A 14088-nucleotide genomic window follows, 5' to 3' on the forward strand; every position below is an offset into this window, starting at 1 on the left:
ACATATGTTGACCTGCCATGCAGTTCGTTGGCAAGCGTATCTAAAAGACCCACACCAAAGAACAAAAAGGACCTCTCCTTGCTCCTCATCAGCTGAGATCTACAACCCCACTATACCTTCAGTCCTCTCTGAGACCTGCACTGAGAGGAATGAAGGTATAGAATTAGGTGTGTCACAGCCAAGTACTTGTGGGCAATCTGCTTTTGGTACACCGACGTCAGATTGTACCAGGCAAATTTCCCTGCCCCAGCTGCTGCACCGCCGAAAGAAGTTTGCTCCCAGCCATCCACATGCGCAGCGGTTGAATGCTAGTTCGGCAAAATTGCTAGCACTTCAACTGCTGCCTTTTCAGTTGGTAGACTCTGCCCCCTTCCATGAGTTTGTGGAATGTGCGGTTCCTCAGTGGCAGGTACCCAAACGCCACTTTTTCTCATGGAAGGTGATTTCGGCTCTCTACCGCCATGTGGAAGGCAATGTCCATGCCTCGCTGGACAGGGCGGTCAGCGGTAAGGTGCATATTACCGCTGACTCATGGTCCAGCAGGCATGGACAGGGACGTTACCTAAGTTTCACGGCGCATTGGGTGACTCTGCTGGCAGCTGGGAAGGATGCAGGACAAGGTGCAGTAGTGTTGGAGGTTGTTCCGCCACCATGCCTCCAAAATGCTAATGATTGTGACACACCTCTCTCCTCCACCCCCTCCTCTTCTTCTTCCTCCATGGCCTCTTCCTGTGCTTTGTCCTCGGAACCAGCGGTGCTCCGTAGCCGTTCAAGGGGCTACGCAAGTATGCAGGCCAAAAGATGCCATGCGGTGCTTGAGCTGGTGTGCTTGGGGGACAGGAGTCACACTGGGGCAGAGGTTCTGTCAGCTCTGCAGGGGCAGGTTCAGAGGTGGTTGACGCCACGCCAACTTAAGGCAGGAATGGTGGTTTGCGACAATGGCACCAACCTCCTCTCTGCCCTCCGACAGGGACAAATGACCCATGTGCCCTGTTTGGCTCACGTCCTTAACTTGGTGGTGCAGCGGTTCTTGGGCAGGTACCCGGGCTTACAGGATGTCCTGAGGCAGGCCAGGAAAGTCTGTGTGCATTTCCGCCGGTCATATAATGCCAGTGCTCGGCTGACGGACCTCCAAAAGGAGTTTAACCTGCCCAAGAACCGCCTAATCTGTGACATGTCCACCAGGTGGAACTCAACGTTGGCCATGCTGCAGCGGCTGCACACGCAGCAGAGGGCCATCAATGAATACCTGTGCGATCAGGCACCAGGACAGGGTCAGGGGAGCTTGTTTTTTTTTCCTCACGCCAGTGGGCCATGATCAGGGATGCATGCACTGTCCTGTCACCATTTGAGGAGGCCACGAGGATGGTGAGCAGTGACAGTGCATGCATCAGTGACACTGTCCCCCTTGTCCACCTGTTGGAGCACACGCTGTGTGGAATAATGGACAGGGCACTTGAGGCAGAACAGAGGCAGGAATAGGAGGACTTCCTTAGCTCTCAAGGCCCCCTTTATCCAGACAGTGTTCCTGCGTGCCCGCCGATCACACAGGAAGAGGACGAGGAGGAGGAGGAGGAGGAGGAAGATTGTGTCAGTATGGAGGTGGAGCCTGGCACTCAGCATCAGCAGCAGTCTTTAAGGGATCAGTCCCAAGAAACACATGGACTTGTACGTGGCTGGGAAGAGGTGGCTGCGGACCATGTCGTCCTTAGTGACCCAGAGGACTCCGGACCGAATGCCTCAGCAAACCTACGCTGCATGGCCTCCCTGATCCTGCAAAGCCTGCGTAAGGATCCTCGTATTCGTGGTATCAAGGAGAAGGACCAATACTGGCTGGCAACCCTCCTTGATGCACGTTACAAGGGTAAGGTTGCAGACCTTATCTTGCCATCGCAGAGGGAGCAGAGGATGAAACATCTTTGGGAGGCCTTGCAGAAAGGTCTGTGCAACGCGTTCCCAGAGACTGGGAGGTTACAAACTCCTGTTTCTGGACAACGTGTTGCTGAGGCTTCGGTCAGTCAAAGAAGGAGCGGTGGAGAAGGTGGCCATCTGACCGATGCGTTCAGACAATTTTTTGGTCCGCAGCCCCAAGGTATAATCGGTTCCAGCAACCATCGCCAGCGTCTGTTTTACATGGTGCAGGAATACCTAGGGGCAAGATCTGACTTGGACACCTTTCCCACCGAAAATCCTTTGGGTTACTGGGTCTTGAGGATGGATCACTGGCCAGAGCTTGCACAGTATGCAATTGAGCTACTGGCCTGTCCTGCATCCAGCGTTCTTTCGGAACGCACATTCAGTGCTGCTGGAGGCTTTGTAACCGATCACAGGGTGCGTCTGTCCACCGACTCGGTCGATCGACTGACCTTCATAAAAATGAATCAGTCTTGGATCACCACCAGCTACCAAGCACCTGATGCTGATGTAACCGAATAATTTTTTTTTAAATCTCAGATCCCTTCAAAGACTGCCTATACTGATGCTGAGTGACTATCCCTGAGAAATTATCCTCTTCCTCCTCAATCATCATGCTGATAGCTTGTAAGAACATTTTTGGTTCTGGGCGCCACCACCAGTGCCTAAGGCACAATTTTTCAGCCCCTGTTTAACAGGGGCGTGTAATTACAATTTTTTGATGCAATACTTTGCAGCAGGGCTCGTTCCTGCGTTCCAACTAGAGTGTCTGGGAGGGGTTGCAGTGTTGTGGCACCAGCACCAGTGCCTAAGGCCCAATTTTTCTGCCCCTGTTTAACAGGGGCGTGTAATTACAATTTTTGATGCAATACTTTGCAGCAGGGCTCGTTCCTGCGTTCCAACTAGAGTGTCTGTGAGGGGTTGCAGTGTTGTGGCACCAGCACCAGTGCCTAAGGCCTAATTTTTCAGCCTCTGTTCAACAGGGGCATGCAATTACAATTCTTGATCTAATATTTCACAGCAGGGCCCATTTCTGCACCCACCAAGAGCGAGTGAGGACTTACAGTGTTGTGGCACCAGCACCACCACCACCAAAGGCCCAATTTTTCTGCCCCTGTTCAACAGGGGCATGTAATTACAATTCTTGATCTAATATTTCACAGCAGGGTCCTGTGAGGGCTTACAGTGTTGTGGCCACAACAACACCTAAGGCCCAAATTTCTGCTGATTATATAGGGCAGGCCCCTACTTTCAAACATCTAACTTACAAATGACTCCTACTTGCAAACAGAAGGAGACAACAGGAAGTGAGATGAAATCTACCCCTAGGAAGGGAAATTCTCTCCTGTAAGAGTTAATATGGGAAAAACATTTCTCCTTTCCACTGATGCTTTTCAATCCTTGTTCCACAAAAAAACCCAAATTTTCAAAAAACATTTGTCATTGGGACAAAAAGTGAGGTGAAATCTTCTGAAGAGGAGGAAAGACAGCAAAACAAATGTCACAGGGGTGATACCCTTCCCTATGTTTTCCAAAAAGCTTAAAAAAGATTTTTTGGCTGGAGCTAAACACATTAAAAATGTACCCGTTCAAAATTACAAACAGATTCTACTTAACAACAAACCTACAGTCCCTGTCTTGTTTGCACCGCCTGTATACTGCTGCTCAGAGTATATAGGAAACAAAACAACAAGGAAAAAGAGATTCCCCCAAAGAAGGCAATCACCCAAACACGATCTGCCAAAAAAACAATATATTTATTAAGCTACAAAACACCACACAAAAGTACAAAAATTAGGCAAAATAGGGAAAATGTCAAATGACCATATTAAAATTGATAACGTTATCATTAAAAACAACGGAGCCGCGGCCAAACATACCCCATACACACACCAATCACAGCAGCAGATTCCTAATATATTGGCCAGTATTGTATGAGATAAGTCCTCAGATCAATCCAAGTGTGGATAGTGTGGCGGTGTGGGGGTAAGGGTGGATGAATGGATGTTTGATAGTAATTAATGCAACAAATTCAACACAGCTTAAACACAGCTTTAAGATTTATAGGGTGCAATTTTATTGAGGTGCAGTTCTCCGTACAATAGATCGCAGCTATTCATGTGAAGCCATTTGCGAGATACTGCTTTTGCTGAAATGTCTGTGATGAGTGGTAACCGTGTGCGACATCTGGTGGTCATTAGATGTAATTACACCTCTCATTATTTAGTCTATTTAACCTTCGCTCACGGACCCCTCCCTTGCTCTGAGGAAACCAGCGGTGATTGGCTGGTGAAACGCGTCAGCACGTGACGTCAGCACGTCACCTCGGAGCCGCAAGCTCATGGTGTTTGAATGTTTGACCGGGAACTAACAGCTGACGGCCGGCTTTCATCTTCTAACAGAAGGCGCTGACACAGCGGGACATCTCCCACCTGACGGCAAATGCAAATGCAGTTTGGACTGACATCTACAAGCAATCATCTGGGGTAGAGCTTACGACTTCATGAGCCGCTGATCCACTTGGTGAGAGAAGTATCACTCCAATTTTTATTTCTAATACAGCCTGAATCGTGCCTGCTCCCCCTACTGCTTTCCACTAATACAACTGCTCTGCTTGTATGCCCTGGGTTACAACCACCTTCAGTAGTTATTGCCGGTCATTGCTGTCATCTTACCCACGTTATGGGTCTAGCTCCCGGACTGCTATAAATCTTAAAGCTGTGTTTAAGCTGTGTTGAATTTGTTGCATTAATTACTATCAAACATCCATTTATCCACCCTTACCCCCACACTGCCACACTATCCACACTTGGATTGATCTGACGACTTATCTCATACAATACTGGCCAATATATTAGGAATCTGCTGCTGTGATTGGTGTGTGTATGGGGTATGTTTGGCCGCGGCTCCGTTGTTTTTAATGATAACGTTATCAATTTTAATATGGTCATTTGACATTTTCCCTATTTTGCCTAATTTTTGTACTTTTGTGTGGTGTTTTGTAGCTTAATAAATATATTGTTTTTTTGGCAGATCGTGTTTGGGTGATTGCCTTCTTTGGGGGAATCTCTTTTTCCTTGTTGTTTTGTATGCTTCACAAGGCAACCCAAACTGCATCCAACCTATTTCTTTGGATGAATATCTGATCTTATTAAATAATCTAGATTATTTTTTCATTGGTGGTTGATCCAGGCAAAATTCCTTTCTTTTTTCAGAGTATATAGGGCCTGGTGGCCCCACACTTTTCCTTATTTTAATTTGGGTGCGGGGTTTAAGACCCAAAGGGCCTGGTAATGGACTGGGGGGTACCCATGCCGTTTGTCTCACTGATTTTCATCCATATTGACAGGACCGGACATTACATTAAAGCAGTTTTAAATGAGATTTTTTCCTTTAAAAATGACATTTGGTGCAGGGACTGTTCTAAACACAGGAAACACGCGCCATTTTACAGGCATACTATAGACACCCCCCAGGTACGATATTTAAAGGAATATTTCACTTTTTTTTTTTTACTTTAAGCATCATTAAAATCACTGCTCCCGAAAAACGGCCATTTTTAAAAGTTTTTTTTGCATTGATACATGTCCCCTGGGGTAGGACCCGGGTCCCCAAACCCTTTTTAGGACAATACCATGCAAATTAGCCTTTAAAATGAGCACTTTTGATTTTGAACGTTCGAGTCCCATAGACGTCAATGGGGTTCTAACGTTCGTGCGAATTTTCAGTCCGTTCGCAGGTTCTGGTGCGAACCGAACCGGGGGGTGTTTGGCTCATCCCTACTTCCCATTTACCCACACAAACGATTGATCGACCCTTCCCGCGGTGGACATATCTCCAAATTAGACACTTTCTCAACCATCCTCACAAATGCTCAGAATACTCCAGACAACTCACTCCCTTTGAAAAATTGTGTACCAAAACAGAACCACAAAGACATGTGATCTCAGATATCTACTCTCTTCTATTCTCTGACCACAACCCTAAATCCAACATAGCAACTCGCAGTTGGGAAAGAGAATTATCGATTGACCTGTCACAGGAAGAGTGGGAAAATATCTACACCTACATTTATAAGGGATCAATTAATGTGTCATCACAAGAAACTGGCTTTAAAGTCTTCTCTAAGTGGTACAAAACTCCTTCCAGACTACACAAAATCTCCCCACCACACTCTCTGTAACGAGCCCCTTGCTCGCTCAGGTCCACTCTCCCGACACTCCTCTGCAGCTATAGAATCAGATTGCAGATCGCAACATCTGATTGTTCGGTCATCCAATGCTCCAGGATTAGAACTACAGCTATGTGCCGTTCTAACCCAGTTGTGATAGCTCAGAACAAACACCAGGCAGGCTGTATGTAAGTTCAACCAGGAATCTCTCTTTATTGACAGGAATACAGTCTCTTTTATACAATAAAAGAGGAGGTGCAGACCTCCTGCTCATATTACTCTAATAATACAGCTGTAACCTAATTAACCTAATTAACATGATCTAATTAACTAATCCCTTTAGACAGCCTAGATGACTCAGACATGACCTTTAGGCCAGACTGGCCGTCTTGTAGTTCAGAAAATCCAATCAACATTATCACAATAGCAGAGTTAATTAAACACAAACAACAATGGGGATCTAATGACTCTTAGATCCCATACTAGAGACTTATTTGTTTACAATACACATTTTAGCAGACAACAGACAGGTAGCTGGAATTGATGACATTAGCATTTAACAGTAGGAGTCCCAACGGTATAAATCAGTCACTATTCTAATATGGCAAATGCCAGGGCCCACGATCGATCAGCAAGAGGCTAGCATTCAGTCCCCTCCAAAAGTCTCTCTCCCGGCTAGGTCTGTCACACCCTCTAACTGTTGGAGATGCTCTGATGGAGAAGGTTCTCTGTTACACATATGGCGGACATGCCCATTTATCCAACCTTTCTGGGAAGGAAGTCCAATGCATCACAACCAACATCACCACCTACCAGATAGAATTTACCCCTGCACAAATGCTTCTCCACCACTCCTCTATCCCAAAAAGAAATTATCATCGTTCCCTTGCACTACATCTATTAAACGCTGCAAAGATGTGCATCCCAACTATCTGGAAATCCTTCAAGCCCCCTAACACCGCTGCTTGGCTCAAATGTATATCTAAACTAGCAGAAATGGAGGAATTAATACACCGATCCAAAGACACACCCACTCATTTCAGGAAAATCTGGTCTTGTTGGAAACACTTTCACAACTATCACTCTCTACTCCCCAACCCCCCACCATCTGGCTTAAATAACACCCTATAACAGATAGGGTTGTTATGCAAGATGATGTGGGATCCTTCGCTCAAAGAGGGGCTTAAACCAGAGTGCTAGTGTCTCATTACCTCCAGAAAGAGAAGAGCCCCAGGTGCTGGCTAAATGCTGGTGCAAGTAGAAGAGAACAAGAAGGCCTGGACAGCCGCACACCAGAATGGATAACTCCATCTTTTTATTCAAAATACAGGATCACGGGGTACATAAAACACGACTGTGGGGTGGTACAAAATAGCTGATGCGTTTCGCACTTACACCAAGTGCTTTATCATAGCTGGCTAAAATGGGAATGAAAAGTCATATATATATATATATATATATATATATATATATATATATATATACTAAAAATATTAGAACATGTGACCATGCAATGATGAGAAAATACAAAACAGCTGAGAAGCAGCTGTATGAGATCTCCGCACCTGCTGCTGGTTAGTGAATCTAAAATGGAAATCCCCATAGCAAGTAGGCATAGAAACAACAATTTGGAGATGTAATAAAATAAAATAAAGTGAAAAAATTAATGAGATAAAGATAAAAATAATTGTTAAAATAATGTGATATCCATAAATGTATGAAATATACATATAATGAATGAGCACATGTGAAAAAATGTGTGTGGTGATATGTGTTATAATATGAACAAATAAAACAATTTATAGCCCGGTTGTCCAGGGTCAAAATTTTTTCTTCAAAATGTGAATGTGCGTAGTGACAAATGGGCAGTGATATATATGTTATCTGAATAAAGACTGATCATGTGTGAAAAAAAATGTATAGACACAGGGCAATCAATTCTAACAAAAAATAAATATGTATAATAAGATGAGGACTGAGAGTAAATGTATGTGAGTGAATATGTGCAAGACATGCACGCAAAATTAATATGCAATAAATCAACAACAGGTGCCGTGATCTCAAGACAGCATGATTGTTAGATCTACATAGTCCATAATCATCAAGTCCATGATCTGAGAAAAAAAACACAAATATGTCACAGACAAACATTCAAAAACAAGTACAGAAAATATTTAGAATATATAAATACGGCTACAATCAAATCGAACATATAAAGAACATTTTTTGTTATATAGTAGACGTACCTGTAACCATATACAAGATTAATATTATGTTTCTAGAATGGCGATGAACCATAAGCTTGGACTCATCCATATGGATGTGCGATTAAACAAAGCTATATGTATCCATGTGCATATATTGGTTCAAAACCTAACAAGATGAAAGTGGGGTACTGGAATTACATATGAGGCAAAAATGCCAATCCAGGCGCCCCTTAGCAGATCTATATTGAAACGCTCTCAAAAAACTTATGAATATTTAATATTTATATAATATTTAATCATTCGTATTAAGCAGCTAATTTTAGTTGTAAAAATATGGATATAAGTACAACTAAATATATATGCGAGCTGCCAGTGAACAAAGGGGAACCTTTTGGAGAAAAATTTTTAAAAAATGGCACTTCAAATAACAATTCAGCAAAGAGATGAGAGGAGGAATGGGCCGAGAGTTGTAAAAACAAAAAATGTTGTTAAATATTGGAGAACAATTTAAGTCCGTCCTTAGGTATAACCATGTTTGGATTAGAAGGATAAAGATCAATATTGATGTTCATTGAGTGGAACTAAGGTCATAAATATTAAAAAAAAAAAAAAAAGGGAAAACTAAATAAAAACAAAAATAATTAGATATGGCTAGCAATGTGTAAATGGGATGAACGATTCTTTATCCCTCTGAGAAGAAAGGCCTACCTGCACCGCCCTGTCAAGTAAGGTTGATAATTCTTGTTTAAAAGGGATAGTGAGACTCAAACTGAGTGGTAAATGGGTGCGTGTATCAGACAATTGACGTAAAGCTTCCATTTTATACATATCTGAATCTAATACAACAACCATCCCACCCTTGTCTGCATTTCTGATGACAATACTGTCGTCTGCCATCAGTTGTTTAAATGCATGTCTCTCATCTGAAGTTAAATTATCGCTAGTGGGTTTCCTGTGATAGCTGCAGGGTTGTTATGCACTCCTAGAAATCACAATACCTCCTCCCACTCCAAACCCTCTCCCCGTCCCCACTTAATCCCAAACTCACAATCTTCATGTCTCAACTTGCTTAAGGATTTTGCCTGCCAGATAACCCCTTCTCATGGTTTCTAGTGGTCCGTAGACCGCAAACCTGACAGCTATTGAGACGTCAAGTGAAAGTAGGCAAATGACCATTGACACCCTCACACAGTCCTACTACAGCCCCAAATAAATGTCTCCCATTTTTGACTCTCTAGCAATGAGTCCACACACTCGAGCTACCGCCACCATACTTTCCATTGGCCTATGATCCCAAAATACATGAACAATGCGGAACCGCCTTGCGAGATTTAGAATTTCACAGAGATTCTAATAGGCTCCTTAGAACATGTCAAGGTGTTGAGATACAGGCAATACACGTACCAAACGAGGAATCCGTGATGATGCCTCATCCACTTAGTTAAATAAAGGGCTCAATGCCCCTGTTGAGTTTTGATTATTGGTTATATGTTCATGATTTCTTCTTACTTAAACTTGCTTTACATAAATGTACATTGCTTTTGGAGCATATTTGACAGCTGTACCTCATACTCTGTATCAACATGTTGATCTACTCCCTCAGCATTCTTCTTATGTACCAATATTGTGTATTTCAACTTGTATGAACAATAAACGTTAATTTTGGAAAAAAAATGTTGTATCTATGCTACTGATTCTGAAAGGGAAAGTCCTTTTGATTCCAGCCTTTTCATTGTAGGTTACACTAGAACCAACAATCTTACCATTGCATCATTTAGACCTGATAGACTGCTCTTTTATACTTATGACCTGCAGGTTAAATTTATGTAAAAGTACATTACTTGTTAAAATAAATGTTCAGGTATGTAAAAGTAATTACTAATTCCACTCACTAGCTTTCCAAGTTTTTTAAGATACTTGAGAATTATACACAAACACAATTCAAGGATGTCAAAGTCAACCTATTATTCTACACCCAAAAGAAAAGTTTTCTTAATACTATAAAATGATTTGAGTTTCAGCGCAAATGACTACTTGAATGTGGTTTTGTCTCATTCCAAGTCATGATAATAAATAAAGGCAGTTTTGCTTTAGAGACAACATACTCATTAACTAGTATTAAATTCTCATATATGTATTGAACAAATATTTCACTCTTTTGTAGTTAGAGGTCAATTACTATTTTTATTCTTTTACGGATATGTAAGGCTTTTATCTGGTACACTGTTTTAATAAATATTCTGCATATATATCTATATATATAGATATATCTATCTATATAGATAGATATATCTATATAGATATATCTATATAGATATATCTATATATATATTGATAAAAGGAGTAATTGTATTTAAGCATTACAAACAATTTAATTTAAATACATTTAGAAAAGTGGTAAGAGACAAGTTATGCCGTGTACACGTGATCGGACATTCTGACAATGTAATCCTGGGTTTTATTTCTGACGGATGTTGGCTGAAACTTGTCTTGCATACACACGGTCGCAGAAATGTTGTCGGAAATTCAAATTGTCAAGAACATGCTGATGTACAACACTAGGGATGAGCTTCGAGTTCAAGTCGAACTCATGTTGGACTCGAACATCGGCTGTTCGCCAGTTCGCCGAACAGGGAACAATTTGGGGTGTTCGCGGCAAATTCGAAAGCCACGGAACACCCTTTAAAAGTCTATGGGAGAAATCAAAAGTGCTAATTTTAAAGGCTTATATACATGGTCCTGCTCCAGGGGACATGTATCAATGCAAAAAAAGTTTTAAAAATGGCCTTTTTTTGGCAGCAGTGATTTTAATAATGCTTAAAGTGAAACAATAAAAGTGTAATATTCCTTAAAATTTTGTACCTGGGGGGTGTCTATAGTATGCCTGTAAAGGGGCGCATGTTTCCTGTGTTTAGAACAGTCTGACAGCAAAATGACATTTCAAAGGAAAAAAGTCATTTAAAACTACTCGCGGCTATGATGAATTGTCGGTCCGACAATACACATAAAAGTTCATTGATAAAAACGGCATGGGATTTACCCACAGGGAAACCCCGAACCAAAATTTAAAAAAAAAATGGCGTGGGGGTCCCCCTCAAAATCCATACCAGACCCGGGGCGCATGCGCGGCGCCGAGGAAGATGGACGCTTGAGTCTGTAGCTCCGCTCCACCCGGGACTATAACGGCCTCCTGAGGGCTATTAACTGCACTCTAAGCCTCAATTCTTGCACCCCTCGAGCCAGCAACACTCGGTGCATGCCGTCGAGGAGAAAGAAATCCCGAGGATCCTCTCAAAATACCCTAACCCACTATCTCCTTCGCACGCGGGAGCGGTTCAGCATGCCTCAAGATGACGCGGCCGGGAAAGGGGAATCTCCCGCTCCAGCTACTCCGCCTCGATCGAATCCCTCTCCGTCCGCAAGTACGACGGGTGAGTACCATGCTACCCTTTCAAAGGCGGATTTAGATTTCAGCTTAGAAGCTATGTACACCAGACTGGCCACGAAATTTCAAACGGAACTACACAAAACATCACACACTCTGTCACAGGAGATTGCGGCCTTGGGCTCACGTACAGAACTCCTGGAAACTAAACACGATGAACTAGCCCTGGCATACAACGACCTCAGCCGTGAGCATGAATCCCTAGCTTTAGCCCTGACGGCCATCCAAGCACAAGTCGAAGACCTTGACAATAGAAATAGACGCAATAATCTGCGTCTGCGAGGCATCCCAGAGTCTGAAACAGACCAAATCCCAACCATGATTAGATTGTTTAAATCTCTCCTGCCAGAACATGACTCTGCGGCGTTTAAATGTGACCGCATCCACAGGGCGCTCCGTCCAAAGCCCCCGGACGATAAGCCTCCTAGGGATGTAGTCCTCTGTATGAAGGACTTTCTCATCAAGGAAGAAATTCTGAGAGCTGCCCGGAACAAACCACGTATATCACTTGATGACCATCTTATCCAGATCTACCCAGATATCTCCCCAGCTACCCTGGACAGGAGAAGGAATCTGAAGGAAATCACCACTGCGCTTCAATCAGCACACATCCGCTATAGATGGGGATTTCCATTCAAATTACAGGTCCCACACAATGGCACTACCTTCTCAGCTACCACCTTACAAGAAGGTCAAGAAATCCTGGTGAAACTTGGCCTCCTGGATCCTGCTGCAATCCGCTGGCCCCCCTTGACACCCCGTCCAGCCCCCATCTGGCAAACACCACCACCTAGGAGAGATAGACGGAGAATCCGTTATGACATCGGAGAGGACCTCGCCATTCAACCACGCTGAAAGCGTTGCAGACTACCACCTTTTGTCTCCTTAAGACACTTTGCACCGACTTCGCTCTGCATTTTTGTTAAGAGCAACTGTCCCTCGGAGTCGCGCTAAGTTCACCCCACCCAGCAATAAAGGTTTTTCTTTTTTTTCCCTTTTTTTTTCCTCTTTTGGGACGTTGTATTACCAGTTAATTCCTTTTTCAAGCTAATCAACTCCACAAGAGATTCACTCTGTAGCCCTCCAGTGGGCTTTGCAGAACTGCTGGGAACGAGACCTAGTTATCTCGCGTGTAATTGAACTGTTTGTCAGGTAAAGGTTTTTTTCTACCTTTTCTTTACCTGACCCGGCTTGGTGGTTGACCTCCATGCCGTTTTCTTGTTCCTTTTGCTGTTTTTTTCTTTTTTTTTGTTTCATAATTGTTTACTGTTTTTCCTTTTATGCTGGTCAGCCAGTTTACAGCCTAGAATCCTTTTTCAGCATCTACCCTCTAGGGTCAGTCCCTAAACCTACCCTCGAAAATGTCCTCTATTGGAATAATGTATATTGTATTTACAGTTGGCTAGATGGGATTGTGGCGGTACTCCTGCTATGTACAGTGAGTCCTGGTTTGAGCAGACTCTCGGATTCACGGGTGGGTTTTCTTTTGGGCCCTCTCGTGGACCATAGAGTTAATGTAACTAAATATGGTTATTACCTGTGTTTCACATAATGTGAAGGGATTTAACTCCCCCATAAAGAGGCGCAAGGCCTTCAATTTGTATGGGCAGCTTGGCGCCAAAATTCTCCTAATACAGGAGACACATTTCTTCCATTCCTCACATCCTAAATTCTTCCATAGACACTTCCCTCAATCGTTTTACTCCCTTCACTCGGCCAAGAGCAGGGGTGCCGCCATATTTTTACATGCTTCCCTCCCCATGGAGGTTAAACAATGTTTTAAGGATAAGGATAGCAGGTTTGTTATTGTAAAGGGTGTGTTACACAATAGAGAAATTACGATTGCCAGTGTTTACGCTCCCAATGATGCACCCGCATCCTTCTTTCAATCCTTCTTTGATAAACTGGCCTCCTTGAACTCTCCCCACCTTATAATAGGAGGGGATTTTAACTTAGTGGCTAACCCCACCCTTGATAGATCCTCCTCCACAAAGGTCTCCAAAGCCTTCCCCAGGTCTCTTACCCAGGGCCTTTTGAACCATCAGCTGGTGGATACCTGGAGAACGCACAACCTGGGGATTAAGGAATTCCCCTTTTACTCTCACCCGCACAATAGTTACACCAGGTTAGATTACATCTACACCACCCCCATTATATTGGCAAACTCCACTGAAGCCACGATCCACCCCTGTGTTTGGTCAGACCATCACGTAACGTCCTTCACTACTAAATTTATAGGGCTGACCCCGACACCTTATACATGGACACTGAATGAAGCTTTACTCTCAGACGTATTGGCCAAATCCGAGACAGCTAAATCCATTGAGGATTACTTTTCTTTGAACGCCCTC

This window comes from Aquarana catesbeiana, linkage group LG04 (assembly GCF_042186555.1).
Source record: "Aquarana catesbeiana isolate 2022-GZ linkage group LG04, ASM4218655v1, whole genome shotgun sequence".
NCBI lineage: Eukaryota > Metazoa > Chordata > Amphibia > Anura > Ranidae > Aquarana > Aquarana catesbeiana.